General features: G+C 45.8%; 1 protein-coding gene across 1 annotated transcript in view; it reads left to right on the forward strand.

Moving 5' to 3' along the window:
- Nucleotides 1-19,955, forward strand: part of LOC139758857 (uncharacterized) — a 549,125-nt gene that overhangs the window by 526,181 nt on the left and 2,989 nt on the right. The gene's annotated exons all lie outside the window — the stretch shown is intronic.

Genomic DNA, 19,955 nt, shown 5'->3' on the forward strand with positions numbered 1-19,955 from the left:
AGGAATGGGTAGTGTTTAGGATGACCCTACCGTTGGCCTGTTCTACCATCAACTACCTGTGTTCAACATGTTGCGATCATGTTGGAACTGCGTGTACTAGATAACGAGGTACAACACGGGATGTGTGTAATTGCTAATTATGATCACTGGTTGTGTGTTATGGGGAGAGTTTTAATTTCGTGTTGCGCCGTTTAGATGTACCAAGTCTTCCTCATATGGATGTATGCACACACACACACACACACACACACACGCACACACACACACACACACGAACCTATGCCAGTGTGTGTGTGTGTGTGTGTGTGTGTGTGTGTGTGTGTGTGTAGGGTGCTGAGATGAGGCAGCGCAGGATGTAATGGTCGCCGTCAGGTACCACCACCACTACCAGTGCTAGGTCTAGCCACGACTGGCATCACCAGGTCTGACACAAAGTAGCAAGTTGACACAGAATATCGCATCACTACTGAATGCATCATCACGTCTGTATTTGTCGAGTCAATTCTCTCTCTCTCTCTCTCTCTCTCTCTCTCTCTCTCTCTCTCTCTCTCTCTCTCTCTCTCTCTCTCAAAAAGGCAATTTTCTCCCATAATTTTCCCTCCGCCGGAACGTGGTGTTTCATAAAAGCCCGACATCAGGTGGATGTTCACGATAGAGGTGATGTCACTCCTTCATCAGATACAGGACCTCAGCCATCACGACGTCGGATGGGCAAGTTGACATACACCAACTCTCAGCAGCCAACTCATATGTCCAAGTTAGGCAGACCGTTGTTATAATTCATTCCACCCGCGACATGTAACTTCCTGCCTGTGATTCTGTCACGCAGGTACAGACAGCGGTGCAGGGGCTATGCATCGACCACCGTTGAAGGCGTTTGGGAAAATGGTGCGAAGCTATGCCTAGGAAACTCTGATCTCATGCTGAGGGAAGAACGAGAACAGGAAGACACAAAGTGGGGGAAGTCTTGGTTGGTAGACGAGATATGGGTCGACGAGGAGGAGGGGTTCCACACATTGTCGTGTGTGGAGACAGCCAAGGTTTGGAGGAGTACGACATGTGGATACATATCAGGTTGTGGCCTGGGCTCTCGACCAGATGGGATGGACCCACATAAGGGTCTGGATCCACCATCCGACCAGCTGGGTTGTATATATGAACTATTATCACGTTCTGGACGAGGCTCCGACCATCGCGGGTGGACATATTGTCACATACCCAGTTTTGGACCCGCCCCTCACCAGGCGAGGACGACACATGGACACATACCAAGTTCTAGACCCGACACCCGACAACCTGGGCTGCTTCGGACATACACGTCCGCATCTGTGTATTTCCTACCAACAACAGTTCTTGCATATCCTACCAACATCAGTACAAGAACTTGTCTCCTGCCCCTCTATCGTGTGTGTCGGATATGCCTGTCTACCTCCAAGGTAAACCTCGCCTGGGAGAGTAATATAAAGGTTGACTATGTGATCAAACATACAAATGATAATCAAAATCTAGAAAAAGTTCTACGCGCATTAGGGAGACTTTCCGTTATGTTGTGGCTGTAAGGAACACATTGCATCAGCAGTGACAGGGGCAACACGAGTGTAAAACTCTCTCCCCGCAACACACAAAGAGCAATCACACAAAATAATGGGCCCAACGAGTGTTTAAAACACCCTCCCCATACAGCACAAATAAGTAATTACGAATAGGTAATTAAACTCACGCATGAGATGGGGTCCCATTAGTCTAAAACTCCCTCCCTGTACGATACAAAGAGGTAATTACACACATGAGAGAAGGAATAGATAATTATAACTAACAAACCCCAAAGCTGGGCTGGAGGGAGGAATGACGAAATTCACTCCGTCTCGATGAAGAGGAACGAGACAGGAACCCAGCGGAAAGAAGGCCTGTGTGTGTGTGTGAAAAAAAGGAAACTCGAGAAACCAGCACGTGAAGGAGGTATAGGAGGTGACATTGTCTTTCATCTTATGGTCAGAGTTCCACACCAGGGAGAACTGTCAAGGAGGTCAGCTGTCTCCTGGTGGGTACCAGGATCATATATGATGACCATATATGATGATCATATATGATGATCATATATGATCATATATGATCATATATGATCTGCGCTGAACTCTTCGCTTCATAAAGCAGTACTGGAATGTAGAGAGCACAGAGATGTAACTAAAGAGTTTCCAGAGAAGAGCAATACGAAGATGCTGTAACTGAGTCTAGAGGTCAGAACTACAACGAGAATCTGAGGGCTACAAATTGGTCCAAGATGAAGGAAAGAAGAGAGAGGAGTGATCACAGTCTTGAAACTGGAATGTACTTCTCAAGTAAATTCGCAAGAATTTCATTGAAGATGTCCAGAAGAAGGGCATCTAAGCGGAGGAGTGGAAGGTTCTGGGTTCTGGTTTGGTCACATGGAGAAAATGAGTGAGGAAAGGTTAACAAAGAGGATATACGTGTCAGACTGGAGGAAACAAGGAGAAGCGGGAGACCAAATCGGAGTGGAAAGGTGGAGTGAAAAAGATTTTGATTGATCGGGGCCTGAAAGGTGTACAGAGAATACAGTGAATTGTAACGATGTGGTATACTGGGGTCGACGTGCTGTCAATGGCTTAAACCAGGCATTTGTGAAACATCTCGGGTGAACCAAGGAAAGGTCTGTGAGGCCTGGATGTGGATAGAGAGCTGTGGTTTCGGTACATTAAACATGACAGCTATAGACTGAGAGTGGGCGGATGTGGTCTTTCTTTCGTCTGTTCCCTAGCGCTACTTCGCTGGCACAGTGGGTGGCGATGCTCTTTTTTGTGAGACGGGATGGCGCCGGGAATGAAAGAAGGCGAGCAAGTATGAATATGTACATATGTATTAATGTATATGATAATACACACATATATATATGTATGTATATGTACCTCTGTAATTTGAACACTCACCTTTATCCCCTTCGCCTTTGTACGGTGGCACTATGCATGCATTCCGCCAATCCTCAGGCACTTCATCATGAGCCATACATACATTGAATATCCTCACCAACCAGTCAACAACACAGCCACCCCCCTTTTTTAATAAATTCCACTGCAATACCATCCAAACCTGCCGCCTTGCCGGCTCTCATCTTCCGCAAAGCTTCCACTACCTCTTTTCTGTCTACCAAATTATTCTTCCTGACCCTCTCACTTCGCACACCACCTCGAGCAAAACACCCTATATCTGCCGCTCTATAATCTAACACATTCATCAAACCTTCAAAATATTAACTACATGTCCTTCTCACTTCACCACTACTTATCATTACTTCCCCATTAGCCCCCCTTCACCGATGTTCCCATTTGTTCTCTTGTCTTACGCACTTTATTTATCTCCTTCCAAAACTTTATTTTATTCTCCCTAAAATTTAATGATACTCTCTCACCCCAACTCTCATATGCCCTCTTTTCCGCCTCTTGCACCTTTCTCTTGACCCCCTGCCTCTTTCTTTTATACATTTCCCAGTCATTTGCACTATTTCCTTGCAAAAGTCGTCCAAATGCCTCTCTCTCCTCTTTCACTAATAGTCTTACTTCTTCATCCCACCACTCACTACCCTTTCTAATCGGCCCACCTCCCACGCTTCTCATGCCACAAGCATCTTTTGCGCAAGCCATCACTGCTTCCCTAAATGCATCCCATTCCTCCCCCACTCCCCTTACGTCCTTTGCTCTCACCTTTTTCCATTCTGCACTCAGTCTCTCCTGGTACTTCCTCACATAGGTCTCCTTCCCAAGTTCACTTACTCTCACCACTCTCTTCACTCCAACATTATCTCCTCTTTTATAAAAACCTTTACAAATCTTCACCTTCGCCTCCACAAGATAATGATCAGACATCCCTCCAGTTGCACCTCTCATCATACTAACGTCGAACAGTCTTTCTTTCGCGCGCCTATCAATTAACACGTAATCCATTAACGCTATCTGGCCATCTCTCCTACTTACATACGTATACTTATGTGTATCTCTCTTTTTAAACCAGGTATTCCCAATCACCATTCCTTTTTCAGAACATAAATCTACAAGCTCTTCACCATTTTCATTTACAACACTGAACGCCCCTTGTACACCAATTATTCCCTCAACTGCCACATTACGAAACTGGAGCTCCATAGATGGATGAAGAAAAAAATATTCTGAGTGTCAGGGACCTGATCATGCAGGAGGATGGAAAACGTGCACGCGATATAGTAAATTAGAGATATGTGGTGTATAGAGGGCGACGTGATGTCATTAGGCGTGGGGGGGGGGGGGCTGATTGTGGACAGGGGATCGTAGATTCGGTGTATTACGCATGATAGCTCGAGGACGAATGTGAGCAAATGCGGCCTGTCTTCACCTGCTCCTGGCGCTGTCTCGTAAGGCGAAAAAGGGCGAACAAGTATATATATACATATATGAAGGGCGCAAATGGGGAGGTGATAACAAGTAGTGGTGATGTGAGAAGGAGGTGGAGTGAGTATTTTGAAGGTTTGTTGAATGTGTTTGATGATAGAGTGGCAGATATAGGGTGTTTTGGTCGAGGTGGTGTGCAAAGTGAGAGGGTTAGGGAAAATGATTTGGTAAACAGAGAACAGGTAGTAAAAGCTTTGCGGAAGATGAAAGCCGGCAAGGCAGCAGGTTTGGATGGTATTGCAGTGGAATTTATTAAAAAAGGGGGTGACTGTATTGTTGACTGGTTGGTAAGGTTATTTAATGTATGTATGACTCATGGTGAGGTGCCTGAGGATTGGCGGAATGCGTGCATAGTGCCATTGTACAAAGGCAAAGGGGATAAGAGTGAGTGCTCAAATTACAGAGGTATAAGTTTGTTGAGTATTCCTGGTAAATTATATGGGAGGATATTGATTGAGAGGGTGAAGGCATGTACAGAGCATCAGATTGGGGAAGAGCAGTGTGGTTTCAGAAGTGGTAGAGGATGTGTGGATCAGGTGTTTGCTTTGAAGAATGTATGTGAGAAATACTTAGAAAAGCAAATGGATTTGTATGTAGCATTTATGGATCTGGAGAAGGCATATGATAGAGTTGATAGAGATGCTCTGTGGAAGGTATTAAGAATATATGGTGTGGGAGGCAAGTTGTTAGAAGCAGTGAAAAGTTTTTACCGAGGATGTAAGGCATGTGTACGTGTAGGAAGAGAGGAAAGTGATTGGTTCTCAGTGAATGTAGGTATGCGGCAGGGGTGTGTGATGTCTCCATGGTTGTTTAATTTGTTTATGGATGGGGTTGTTAGGGAGGTGAATGCAAGAGTTTTGGAAAGAGGGGCAAGTATGAAGTCTGTTGGGGATGAGAGAGCTTGGGAAGTGAGTCAGTTGTTGTTCGCTGATGATACAGCGCTGGTGGCTGATTCATGTGAGAAACTGCAGAAGCTGGTGACTGAGTTTGGTAAAGTGTGTGAAAGAAGAAAGTTAAGAGTAAATGTGAATAAGAGCAAGGTTATTAGGTACAGTAGGGTTGAGGGTCAAGTCAATTGGGAGGTGAGTTTGAATGGAGAAAAACTGGAGGAAGTGAAGTGTTTTAGATATCTGGGAGTGGATCTGGCAGCGGATGGAACCATGGAAGCGGAAGTGGATCATAGGGTAGGGGAGGGGGCGAAAACTCTGGGAGCCTTGAAGAATGTGTGGAAGTCGAGAACATTATCTCGGAAAGCAAAAATGGGTATGTTTGAAGGAATAGTGGTTCCAACAATGTTGTATGGTTGCGAGGCGTGGGCTATGGATAGAGTTGTGCGCAGGAGGATGGATGTGCTGGAAATGAGATGTTTGAGGACAATGTGTGGTGTGAGGTGGTTTGATCGAGTAAGTAACGTAAGGGTAAGAGAGATGTGTGGAAATAAAAAGAGCGTGGTTGAGAGAGCAGAAGAGGGTGTTTTGAAATGGTTCGGGCACATGGAGAGAATGAGTGACGAAAGATTGACCAAGAGGATATATGTGTCGGAGGTGGAGGGAACGAGGAGAAGAGGGAGACCAAATTGGAGGTGGAAAGATGGAGTGAAAAAGATTTTGTGTGATCGGGGCCTGAACATGCAGGAGGGTGAAAGGAGGGCAAGGAATAGAGTGAATTGGAGCGATGTGGTATACCGGGGTTGACGTGCTGTCAGTGGATTGAATCAAGGCATGTGAAGCGTCTGGGGTAAACCATGGAAAGCTGTGTAGGTATGTATATTTGCGTGTGTGGACGTATGTATATACATGTGTATGGGGGTGGGTTGGGCCATTTCTTTCGTCTGTTTCCTTGCGCTACCTCGCAAACGCGGGAGACAGCGACAAAGCAAAAAAAAAAAAAAAATATATATATATATATATATATATATATATATATATATATATATATATATTGCTGGTTGCACCAGTCACGGACTAGAGTACACATCAAGGCCGGGCATGAACTGAAATATAGAAAGACCAATGAAAGCGAAAAAGAAAAAATGAAGAGACAAGGGGAAGTATCTACGAATCTTGTGCATAAAAATATCGTCAATGTCTTACATTCCTTGGCCAGTTTTGTGGTGAAGCGTCACGTCACTGGAGGGAGAAAAATCTGTCCCGATATATCCTGCAGCTCCCTCCAGCAGTGTGGCTGTGTGGTAAGACACGTGACGACCACGTTGCTAGACGTAATAGAATGTTAGTGGCAATGTATTGAACCAGGGCATGTGAAACGTCTGGGATAAACCATGGTAAGGTGTGTGGGGCCTGGATGTGGATAGGGAGCTGTGGTTTCGGTGCATTACGCATGACAGCTAGAGACTGAGTGCGAACGAATGCGGCCTTTTTTTGTCTGTATTCCTGGCGCTACTCGCTGGAGCAGGGAGTAGCGATGCTGTTTCCTGTGGGGCCGGGTAGCAACAAGAAAGGATGAAGGCAAGCAAGTATGAATATGTATATGTGTATATATGTATATGTTTTTGTACGTATACGTATATGTATGTATATGTGTATATGTTGATATGCATATGCATGTATATGTGCGCGTATGGGCGTTTATGTTTATATATGTATATGAGTGGATGGACCATTCTTCGTCTGTCACCTGGCGCTACCTCGCTGACGCGAGAAACGGCGATTTAGTATAATGATAGTATGATGATATGGGAGGTAAGTTTGAATGGAGAAAAACTGGAGGAAGTAAAGTGTTTTAGATATCTGGGAGTGGATTTGGCAGCGGATGGAACCATGGAAGCGGAAGTGAATCATAGGGTGGGGGAGGGGGCGAAAATTCTGGGAGCCTTGAAGAATGTGTGGAAGTCGAGAACATTATCTCGGAAAGCAAGAATGGGTATGTTTGAAGGTATAGTGGTTCCAACAATGTTGTATGGTTGCGAGGCGTGGGCTATGGATAGAGTTGTGCGGCGGAGGGTGGATGTGCTGGAAATGAGATGTTTGAGGACAATATATGGTGTAAGGTGGTTTGATCGAGTAAGTAATGTAAGGGTAAGAGAGATGTGTGGAAATAAAAAGAGCGTGGTTGAGAGAGCAGAAGAGGGTGTTTTGAAATGGTTTGGTCGCACGGAGAGAATGAGTGAGGAAAGATTGACCAAGAGGATATAAGTGTCAGAGATGGAGGGAACGAGGAGAAGTGGGAGACCAAATTGGAGGTGGAAAGATGGAGTGAAAAAGATTTTGAGTGATCGGGGCCTGAACATGCAGGAGGGTGAAAGGCGTGCAAGGAATAGAGTGAATTGGAACGATGTGGTATACCAGGGTCGACGTGCTGTCAATGGATTGAACCAGGGCATGTGAAGCGTCTGGGGTAAACCATGGGAAGTTGTGTGGGGCCTGGATGTGGAAGGGGACCTGTGGTTTCGATGCATCATTACATGACAGCCAGAGACTGAGTGTGAACGAATGGGGCCTTTGTTGTCTTTTCCTAGCGCTACCTCGCACACATGAGGGGGGAGGGGGTTGTTATTCCATGTGTGGTGAGGTGGCGATGGGAATGAATAGAGGCAGACAGTATGAATTATGTACATGTGTATATATGTATATGTCTGTGTGTGTATATATATGTATACATTGAGATCTATAGGTATGTATATATGCGTGTGTGGACGTGTATGTATGTACATGTGTATGTGGGTGGGTTGGGCCATTCTTTCGTCTGTTACCTTGCGCTACCTCGCTAACGCGGGAGACAGCGACAAAGCAAAATAATAATAATAGAAATATATATATATATATATATATATATATATATATATATATATATATATATATATATATATATTCCCGCACCACCCTTGAGGAAGAAAATCTCGAGAAAGAAAAAAAAAAAGAAATAAGCCAAAATCTTTTTCCAGGTTCTCCCACCTCAATCCTTCGTCAGCCCTTCCGACAAAATTTGCAAAATGTGTTTCTTTTACGTTTGATCATTACATAAAGACAAGGAAAAAAAAAATTATCTTCCGACCGCATTTTCACAAGAAGTTTAGACATTTTGTGCAAGTATGTGGCCAGTATAATTTGAAGACGTGTCAAGGATTCTTCAACCACCAAGAGCATTTTGAGTCCTTTTTTTTTTCTCATTCTTTCCGGAAAGTTAGACGATGATTGATTGCCTTGCTGGCGAAACTCTCCTCAGCCAGCTCATACATGGCTGAGGACAAGAAACTCTGATTGATTGATTGCCTTCCGGGTGAGACTCTACTCAGCCAGCTCATACATGGCTGAGGACAAGAAACTCTGATTGCCTTCCGGGCGAGACTCTCCTCAGCCAGCTCATACATGGCTGAGGACAAGAAACTCTGATTGATTGCCTCCTTGGTGAGACTCTCCTCAGCCAGCTCATACATGGCTGAGGACAGGAAACTCTGATTGATTGCCTCCTTGGTGAGACTCTCCTCAGCCAGCTCATACATGGCTGAGGACAGGAAACTCTGATTGATTGCCTCCTTGGTGAGACTCTATTCAGCCAGCTCATACATGGCTGAGGACAGGAAACTCTGATTGATTGCCTCCCTGGTGAGACTCTACTCAGCCAGCTCATACATGGCTGAGGACAAGAAACTCTGATTGCCTTCCGGGCGAGACTCTACTCAGCCAGCTCATACATGGCTGAGGACAAGAAACTCTGATTGATTCCCTCCCTGGTGAGACTCTCTTCAGCCAGCTCTTACATAGCTGAGGACAAGATACTCTTGTTGCCTTCCGGGCGAGACTCTACTCAGCCAGCTCATGCATGGCTGAGGACAAGAAACTCGATCACATTGAAAATACCTTTCTCCTCACCAATGCTGACACAGGGCAGCCTCCTGCTTATTGTAGTCACCATCATCTTCAGCACATATTCTTTTCTGGAGTTTCTTTTTCTTTCTCCCTCCACTGGACTTATATCTCGCCAGGATGTTACGACAGAAATTCTTCTCACATAAAACATAAGAAAAGTGGTCCATGACACACACCCAGCTACCCAGGTCAACCCCGGCCACGTGACCCACCTTAATCACTCTCCCGTTCATCGGTTACTCTCGGTCAAGTCAGTGTGTTGTCTGTGCTGGAAGACGCTGGACGGTGGTACTCCATTGTGATGTTAGGATTTAAACAACGTAATCTATTAAGTACTGGTACCTGATGAGGTGGATTGTCTCCATGAAACTTGTCGTGCCTATATATATATATATATATATATATATATATATATATATATATATATATATATATATATATATATATATGGGAAGAGTCTGGGGTAAACTATGGAAAGTTTTGTGGGGCCTGGATGTGGAAAGGGAGCTGTGGTTTCGGTGCCTTATACATGACAGCTAGAGACTGAGTGTGAACGAATGTGGCCTTTGTTGTCTCTTCCTAGCGCTACCTCGCGCGCTTGCTGGGGAAGGGGGTTGTCACTTCATGTGTGGCGGGGTGGCAACGGAAATGAATAAAGGCAGTAAGTATGAATTATGTACCTGTGTATACATGTATATGTCTGTGTATGTACATATATGTATATGTCTGTGTATGTATATATATGTAGTCGTTGAAATATATAGGTATGTATATGTGCGTGTGTGGACGTGTATGTATATACATGTGTATGTGGGTGGGTTGGGTCATTCTTTCGTCTGTTTCCTTGCGCTACCTCGCTGACGCGGGAGACAGCGACAAAGTATAATGGATAATACTATATATATATATATATATATATATATATATATATATATATATATATATATATATATACATATATATATATATATATATATATATATATATATATATATATATGTATATATACATATATATATATATATATATATATATATATATATATATATATATATATATATATATATATATATATTCGCCATTTCCCGCGTTAGCGAGGTAGCGTCAAGAACAGAGGACTGAGCCCCAGAAGGAAAATCCTCTCTTGGCCCCCTTCTCTGTTCCTTCTTTTGGAAAAGTAAAAATGGTAGGGGAGGATTTCCAGCCCCTACCGCTCCCTCCCCTTTTAGTCGTCTTCTACGACACGCAGGGAATACGTGGGAAGTATATTCTTTCTCTTCTACCCCTGGAGAGAGAGAGAGAGAGAGAGAGAGAGAGAGAGAGAGAGAGAGAGAGAGAGAGAGAGAGAGAGAGAGAGAGTGTCACTGAGATAGCCCCGATTAGGGCATTCAGTTGGTCGTGCCGTCTCAGCTAACTTATCAACAAAAGGTTAAGGGCGTGTGGCAAGTAGAGAAACAGAACCTGCCGTATTGATGAAGGTAACCAACAAACAGATGAATAAGTTTAGCACAAGAGAACCGTAATGAATGAGCAGGACAAAAGGAAAATATTGTTGATTGTAACGAAACCCTCCACGCAATACTACGAGTTTTGTTTTAGAAGACAACGTTTTTTTATGTATAACAAATCTTACGTTCTCCATGAAGCTGAGGCCAAGAACATCGTACTTGTCTAGGCCTCTCAAGACGGAGTTCTTTAGCGTCTTGGCAGATGCTGGCGAGATCTTCCCTTCACTAGGAAGTAAGCGGCACAATATTGATCTCTTCTCATCGGCCACCAGGAGGAGGCAATTGGCTGAGGACGACCTCGACACACACACACACACACACACACACACACACACACACACACACCCACACACACACACACACACACACACACACACAGTGACTTTCCCCTACTGAAATTTGTACCTATGTCACTCGTAACTTCTCCGGGTCAGATAATGGTGAGCTGCGGTCAGGTCTGGTTGATAGGGTCGGTTGTTGGTTGAGTGGGTTTGGTGGGTGGTGGGTGAGGTTAGTTAGTGGTTGAGGGGATCTGCTGGGTGGTGGGTTAGCTAGTCGTTGATTGAGTGGGTGGGTTTGATGGATGGTGGGTGAGGTTCGTTGGTGGTTGAGTGGGTCTGGCGGGTGATGGATGAGGTTATCTTGTGGCTTACTGGATTTGGTGGGTGGTGGGTGAGGCTGGCCGCTGGCTGAGTTGGTCTGACGGGTGATGGTTCAGGCTGGTCGCTAGTTAAGTGAGTTTTCTTGATTTCGGGTGGAATTGGTCGCTGGCTTTGTGCTGCTGGGAGAGCAGCTGCCTTGTGTGTACGTGGGAAGGTGAGCGTCAACCTAATGTTTGGGGAGCAGTGTCCGTAAACACTAATTGCAGGTTTTTTTGGCCATAAAGGCTCTCAGCTGCTGGATGGTCCTAGGATCAGAACCTCAGCACACACACACACACACACACACACACACACACACACACACACACACACACACACAGACTCGAAGACCATTTGATCCTCGCAGTAACGTCGCCTACATGACACTGTGGCTACTGGTTCGATAATCATGTTGGGAGTGTGGCGCCTGAGCAGTCGTTATCTCCTGGTGCGTCCCAGGTGAGCCAACACTTCAGGGCCACTGTAAACAGATAACCAGCACCTGAAGGTCACAGTAAACAGGTGACCAGCACCTAAAATCCTTGCAAACAGTTGACCAGCACCTGAAGGTCATTGTAATCAGACAACCATCTTATGAAGGTCATTGCGAAAGTGGTGACCAGGACCTGAAGGCTATGGTAAATAGGTGATAATACTTGAAGGTCATTGCAAACAAATGACAAGTACCTGAAGGTCACTGCAAACAGGCGATGACACTGGAAGGTGGCTGTAAACAGGTGAAAGTCACTGCTAAGTGGTGATCACATTGTGAGGGCCACTGTAGATAGGTGATCAAGACTTGAAGGTGACTATGTGACCAATTTTGAAGACCTTGGTTTGCCTCACTTTCCAAATTCTGACTCAGAATTCTGTTCTCCAGTTACCAGTCTCATATTTGTTTGTGTGACTGGCGACCTGTGAGATCTGACGGATCTAGGTAATGTTGGTTAGATGTCTGGTGGTGAAGGGAAGTCTTGGTTAGAGCTGTGGCGAACTCACTTAAGGGTTCGCCAGTTTCTTGGTTTCGTGGATCATCCACAGAGGCCTTGGGTTGTGCGAGGCAAGACCCTTAATGTAGGACAAAGGTCGGGTCATAGCAAGGGCCAGAGGGACAGGCCATAACTGGGCCTTGGAGAGGTTCATTAGGGCAGGCAAGGGCCGGATCATGGCACGGGTGTGTACTAGGTGAAGCCAGGACCGGACTGTCGCGAAAGCCGGGATTGGCAGGCAAGCGGAGATGAGTCTGACATGACAACTAGTGACCCAGTGGAAGGAAAAGCAAGGCAAGCAAAGGGGGTAGGGGTGATGGATGGTGTGTAACCTGGGGAAGGAGTTGAACAAGGAAGAGACCTGTCAAGGTGAAGTCGAGGAGCAACGGGAGGACAGCTACAGGAGGCCAGCCCTCACAGTAGGGAGGAACAAGTTGATACCTCATTTCCCCGGCACTGCTGCCGCCTGTCCTTCCCTCCCACAACCCCTCACCTCTCCTCAGACTTGAGTGGGATGCCATGACTGTGTTGAGGGGGATGGTGTGGGTGTGGCTGTACCGAGGATGGGGAATGTTGTGCTAACTGGAAAGCGGCGGTCGACCACCTCCTAGCGACGCAGACGTGTACGATTTCGATTACTCGTTAAGTGTAGGAGATTTTCCTTAGTTGTCTTGTCCTGTTTTACTCACTTTCTCCTCCTCCTCTTCTTCTCCTTACCCTTCCTCATCTCTTTCCCCACACTCGTCAACCACCACACGGTCAATTCATTTTCCACATCTTTATTCAAATTCTGGTTTTTTTTTTTTTCTCACTTGTATACGAAGCTAAATGAATACCTTTGTTATTATTATCATCATTATCATTATCATTATTACTATTATTATTATTATTATTATCATTATCATTATCATATATTATTGTCATTAGTATTATTATTATCATCATCATTATCATCATTATTATCATTATTATTATTATCATCATCATTCCTTCTCTTTGCCTTTCGTGTATTCAGCCCTCTGTTGTGTGGAAAGAACCAGCAGAAGGGAAACTCGACCCGGTGCATTGTGTCAGAATAGAGAGGACGGTAACCAGATCTGCATACTTGTGGTGGAGGCACCACCGAGGTTGAGTCTCAGGGCGTCCGCCTGCCACTCATGATTCCAGCCGGACGCACGTTAAGGCCGAACTCCCCCCTCCAGCTGTTGTCTGTTACAGGAAGGACCATGACCTGGTCTCCTTGTTGCTGGAAAGACCTTGGTCCGGTCTCTGCTGCAGGAAAAACCCTGGTCTGTTCTCTGGTGCAGGAGAGACCTCGGTCTGTTCTCTGGTGCTGCAGGAGAGACGAAGGTCTGGTCTTTGTTGCAGGTTAAAACAGGAATTATTCTTTGCTACAGTAATGACGTGGGTCTGTTCTTTGTTACAGGAAGGACCCAGGTCTTTTCTTTGTTGTAGGAAAGACGATGGTCTGTTGTCCGGTATAAGAAAGAGCTGGGTCTGGTCCCTTTTATAGGGAAGACCAAGGCCTGTTCTTCATCATGGGAAAGACCATGGTCTGTTCTCTCGTACAGAAGTGACCAGGAACTGGTCTTTTTTTTGTAAAGAAAAAAAATGGGTCTGTTCTACATTTTGGGAAAGACCAGAGTCTGTTCTATTTTTCTAGAAAAGGATCTGGTTCTGTCATTTGTTACAGAAAAAAAAGATCTCTTCTGCTCTTTAGAAATGACCAAAATATATCTCATCTTACAGAAATGACCAGAGTTCACTTTATCCTTTTTTAAGAAAATAAGAACTTCAGTTCTTGGCAATGCTTCTGTTTTGGAATATATGAGCACATCAAGAGCTCATAAGCAGATACCAGTCGCTCCTCTTCCAAAAAAAAAAAAAAAAAATAAAAAGAACCAAATTCGATTTCAACCGAAAACATTACGTCAGGGAGATGATGTCAACGTAAATCCACACAAGACACGTTAAATGAAGCATCTAGCACAGCTCTCTCTCTCTCTCTCTCTCTCTCTCTCTCTCTCTCTCTCTCTCTCTCTCTCTCTCTCTCTCGTTGTAGGTTTCTTGGCCCCTCAAAGTCTGTATTGCTGAATTTTTGTGGAAAAAACGAGGTAGCGCAAAGACCATAGACGTGCTATACCTCTGCATAAGAACCACAGACGTGCTATACCTCTGTATAAAAACCATAGACATGCTATACCGCTGTATAAGAATCACAGACGTGCTATACCTCTGCATAAGAACCACAGACGTGCTATACCTCTGTATAAAAACCATAGACATGCTATACCGCTGTATAAGAATCACAGACGTGCTATACCTCTGAATAAGAACCACAGACGTGCTATACCTCTGTATAAGAACCACAGACGTGCTATACCTCTGTATAAAAACCATAGACATGCTATACCGCTGTATAAGAATCACAGACGTGCTATACCTCTGAATAAGAACCACAGACGTGCTATACCTCTGTATAAGAACCACAGACGTGCTATACCTCTGTATAAAAACCATAGACATGCTATACCGCTGTATAAGAATCACAGACGTGCTATACCTCTGAATAAGAACCACAGACGTGCTATACCTCTGTATAAGAACCACAGACGTGCTATACCTCTGTATAAAAACCATAGACATGCTATACCGCTGTATAAGAATCACAGACGTGCTATACCTCTGAATAAGAACCACAGACGTGCTATACCTCTGTATAAAGATCACAGACGTGCTATACCTGTGTATAAGAACCATAGACGTGCTATACCTCTGTATAAGAACCACAGACGTGCTATACCTCTGTATAAGAACCACAGACATGCTATACCTCTGTATAAGAACCATAGACGTGCTATAACTCTGTATAAGAACCATAGACGTGCTATGCCTCTGTATAAGAACCACAGACGTGCTATACCTCTGTATAAGAACCACAGACGTGCTATACCTCTGTATAAGAACCACAGACGTGCTATACCTCTGTATAAGAACCACAGACGTGCTATACCTGTGTATAAGAACCACAGACGTGCTATACCTGTGTATAAGAACCACAGACGTGCTATACCTCTGTATAAGAACCACAGACGTGCTATACCTCTGTATAAGAACCATAGACGTGCTATACCTCTGTATAAGGATCACAGACGTGCTATACCTCTGTATAAGAACCACAGACATGCTATACCTGTGTATAAGAACCACAGACGTGCTATACCTCTGTATAAGAACCACAGACGTGCTATACCTCTGTATAAGAACCACAGACGTGCTATACCTGTGTATAAGAACCACAGACGTGCTATACCTGTGTATAAGAACCACAGACGTGCTATACCTCTGTATAAGAACCACAGACGTGCTGTACCTCTGTATAAGAACCACAGACGTGCTATACCTCTGTATAAGAACCACAGACGTGCTATACCTCTGTATAAGAACCACAGACGTGCAAATACCTTCGTCTATAGCTGAGAATTTCCAATTCTTTTTTTTTTCTTTAACTCCAGGACTATTGACAGCGAACCCCCTGGGTTCTTCCACCCAAACGCACCCGAACAGCTATGGCAGAACTCACCATCACGAACCTTGATTACCTTCACGTTTGTTCAGATGTTCTATATCCTTCGAGGGAAGGGGGGGACACGGCAACGTTATCCACACTGAGCTACAAGAAGGGGGCGCTGAAAAATCATCCCTACTGCAGCTGTAGGAGGGCCATGCCCGCCCTCCTGAGGCTTCAGGAAATACAGACACGATGGAAAGGAGTGCCAGCACGCATCATGCAGCAGGATACGTGCTGTGCCTTACTGCCTCAGGGTATGATTTCCACAATATGCATGTGTATTGTGTGTGTGTGTGTGTGTGTGTGTGTGTGTGTGTGTGTGTGTGTGTGGTGAAGGTACCTCCTGCGCCGTGCCGGCAGCATTGGTGACCCCTCTCCACATCTACAATCTGAGGGCAACACACTGTATCATATGCCACCGACACACCAGAAATTATGGTTCCTCCACATCGCACGGACTCTGGCGTTCAACCAGCGAACTGACTGTGATGGCCAGTGTGCACACGGTCGTAATGGCATCAAGACGGGTCGTTTATATCGAGCCTTGTGCTTCCAGCTTACCTATAATTACACCACAACAGCAGGAGTAAGACGGTCTGCCACGGAATGGGAGGAGGGGACGGCCTTCCGTCTGGCCCAGCACCTCTATCCCAGCCTCTCCTCCACCCTCCCCTAACACTGTTGGCACTCCCCTGTTGCCCGAGAGACTCACACAGTCAGACGAAAGACATTCTTATTCCCTTGGGATATATCCAATCCCTCCACCTCCCTGCACATGTGAGGGACTTCAAATCCTCACACAGGCAGGAGAGTGGGAGATGCTTCACCTGTTTATGAAGGAGGATCATTGTCTTTAATCCTAAAGAGGTTAAACCGGGTCTTAGGTTCGGTGCGATCTGCATAATAACACGTGCAAATCTCAAAAGGCACTACACTCCTTTAAAGCAAGAAGGACGAGATGATAGACAGGAACCTGCGTAACTTTGTCGTCATAGTAACATGGTAACTCCTGAGATCCGCCAATAACGAGTGTCCATTAGGATCTTATTACAGTATCATTATTGAGACGAGCGAGAGACGGAGCCGTGTATCACAGCCGACTGGTCTAACCTGTGGTCGCCAGTGAGGGACGGAGCCGTGTATCACAGCCGACTGGTCCATCCTGTGGTCACCAGTGAGGGACGGAGCCGTGTATTACAGCCGACTGGTCTATCCTGTGGTCACAATGAGGGACGGAGCTGTGTATCACATCCTGTGGTCACCATGAGGGACGGAGCCGTGTATCACAGCCGACTGGTCCATCCTGTGGTCACCAGTGAGGGACGGAGCCGTGTTTTACAGCCGACTGGTCCATCCTGTGGTCACCAGCGAGGGACGGAGCTGTGTATCACATCCTGTGGTCACCAGTGAGGGACGGAGCCATGTATCACAGCCGACTGGTCCATCCTGTGGTCACCAGTGAGGGACGGAGCCGTGTATCACAGCCGACTGGTCCATCCTGTGGTCACCAGCGAGGGACGGAGCTGTGTATCACATCCTGTGGTCACCAGTGAGGGACGGAGCCATGTATCACAGCCGACTGGTCCATCCTGTGGTCACCAGTGAGGGACGGAGCCGTGTATCACAGCCGACTGGTCCATCCTGTGGTCACCAGTGAAGGACGGAGCTGTGTATCACATCCTGTGGTTCACCAGTGAGGGACGGAGGCGTGTATCACAGCCGACTGGTCCATCCTGTGGTCACCAGTGAGGGACGGAGCTGTGTATCACAGCCGACTGGTCTATCCTGTGGTCACCAGTGAGGGACGGAGCCGTGTATCACAGCCGACTGGTCCATCCTGTGGTCACCAGTGAGGGACGGAGCCGTGTATCACAGCCGACTGGTCCATCCTGTGGTCACCAGTGAGGGACGGAGCCGTGTATCACAGCCGACTGGTCCATCCTGTGGTCACCAGTGAGGGACGGAGCTGTGTATCACAGCCGACTGGTCCATCCTGTGGTCACCAGTGAGGGACGGAGCCGTGTATCATAAACGATTTGATTTTCGCCGTCAGGACTCACCCTATAGTCTGTGACGCAGAGGGATGTAGAGTACACAAAAGCGCCCAAGGGAAATGTCAACAAGGACTGGGCAACAATGAATGAATTATTCAGAAATTCAACTGTGAATAAAGTGTTTGCAAAAGTCGAGCAACAATGACTGAATTAGGTAAAAAATGATATAACGCGGGAGCTATTTACAATAGGCCGAATCATGCAGCTTTTCGAAGATCTGGAACGAGATCATTTCTATGGCTAAAATGCTTCCACATATCTTGCAATATTTGGTATGATCCATATCTAAAGCTCGTTACAGGATCTCTAAGCTCACACGAAAGTTATAGGTCCAGTACATGATTTTACAGGATGAGAGAGTAGCTTTGATGGCAAAGTCTACATTAGGTCTATTGAAGTCAACGGGAGGGTCGTACCTAAAGTCTAGCCTGAGTTGAGCCACGACAGCGTCCCGGTGTCTACTTGATCCTCGAACATAGGATGGAGGTGTGTTTCTGAGGTAAGCGGTTGGTAAGGGTCTTTTACGCTTTTTACTGAAGGTGGTCGTGCCCTTTAGTCCAGTAATTCAGGGTAATGTGTGGTGATTTCCCATATGAGTCGTGCCAAAGCGTCAGGAATCAGCGTCCCTGGGTGCTAGGTCAGGAGTATAAGTTTCCAGACGCTGAGTTCGTCTCGCTGTCCAAGAGCGAGTGGACGGCTTGTCTGATCTGCTGTTTCACTCATCAACGAGCACTTATGAGACAATCGGGTCGACCACGCCGATAGCGTTAACAGTGTGTTCGTGGCCGTCAAACACGCTGATGCTGGTCCCACAAGACATTATGGAGAGGTTGGGTGAGGTCACACGACGTTTCTGTCAGTTCTTTCATGAGATACAGTTGACCAGGTGTCTAGATGATGGCTGTGACTGAACTTACTCCCACATCAGGTCGATGTCAGAGATATACAGGTCATGCATTGTGTCAGTGAAGAATGACGTCGCTGAAGCACCCCCGATCTGTAGTATCAGAGTGGACGCATCCCTGTCTGTAGGATTCCACTGGGTGTACCCCACCCTCCAGGATCAAGGTGGACGCCTACAGGATCAAGGTGGATGCACCTGAGACTTTCCCACGCCACCATCAGGCGGGGAGAAAGATCTTAACCCGAAATTCACACAGACGCTTGTAGAGGTGAGGGTCCTCGACACTGAGCAGTGCCTTCATCCCCCGACGCCCACACACACAACTGTGATCCAGCCTTGCATCCGTGGAAACTATTTCTGACTTTTCTTTTTGATATTGCAATAGCCACTGAGGGTCGAATGAATGATACGACATCACATCTTGCTCCCAAATAAGGTGGAGATCTGACGAATCTATTTAGTGACTAGCCTTCCCACTCAAATGATGCTGAGTACATTCACAGAGAAGCATTAAACATCCAATGAAGATCTCTACTATGACTCTAACTGTGGATTAATGGCTGGGTATTAAAATGCCTCGTCCGAGTACTCCGGTGTTTGTTTTCCCGACTGTAGTGTGTGTAATCCCACTGTTCAGTTGTGTTTGTAGTGTATATGACTGTTTGCCAGGCTGAGCGTGTCGGCTGCACTCAGCCAGCCAATTCATACTACCCATGATAACGTGCAATACATCTGTGTAGAAACCCTCCAATCTGAGCCACAGGGTAACTGCTGGTATGGCAGCCAACAAACAAAACCAAACAAGTGTTACATACGAATGCAAAAGGCAACGACGATCCTTGGTAGTTTAGTTCACCATCAAAATTTCAAATGAAAATGTTCTGAAATAGGAATTTTTTTGGCACTGAAATGATATCATATTTGTTGTTCTACATATTCATGACCTTGATGTTCCTGGTTCTCCTGCGACGAGGCTGGTCAAAACACATGGTTAGGCCAGATTATAATATCTATCATTGACTG

The sequence above is a fragment of the Panulirus ornatus genome, chromosome 31 (assembly GCF_036320965.1).
Source record: "Panulirus ornatus isolate Po-2019 chromosome 31, ASM3632096v1, whole genome shotgun sequence".
NCBI classification, from domain to species: Eukaryota; Metazoa; Arthropoda; class Malacostraca; order Decapoda; family Palinuridae; genus Panulirus; species Panulirus ornatus.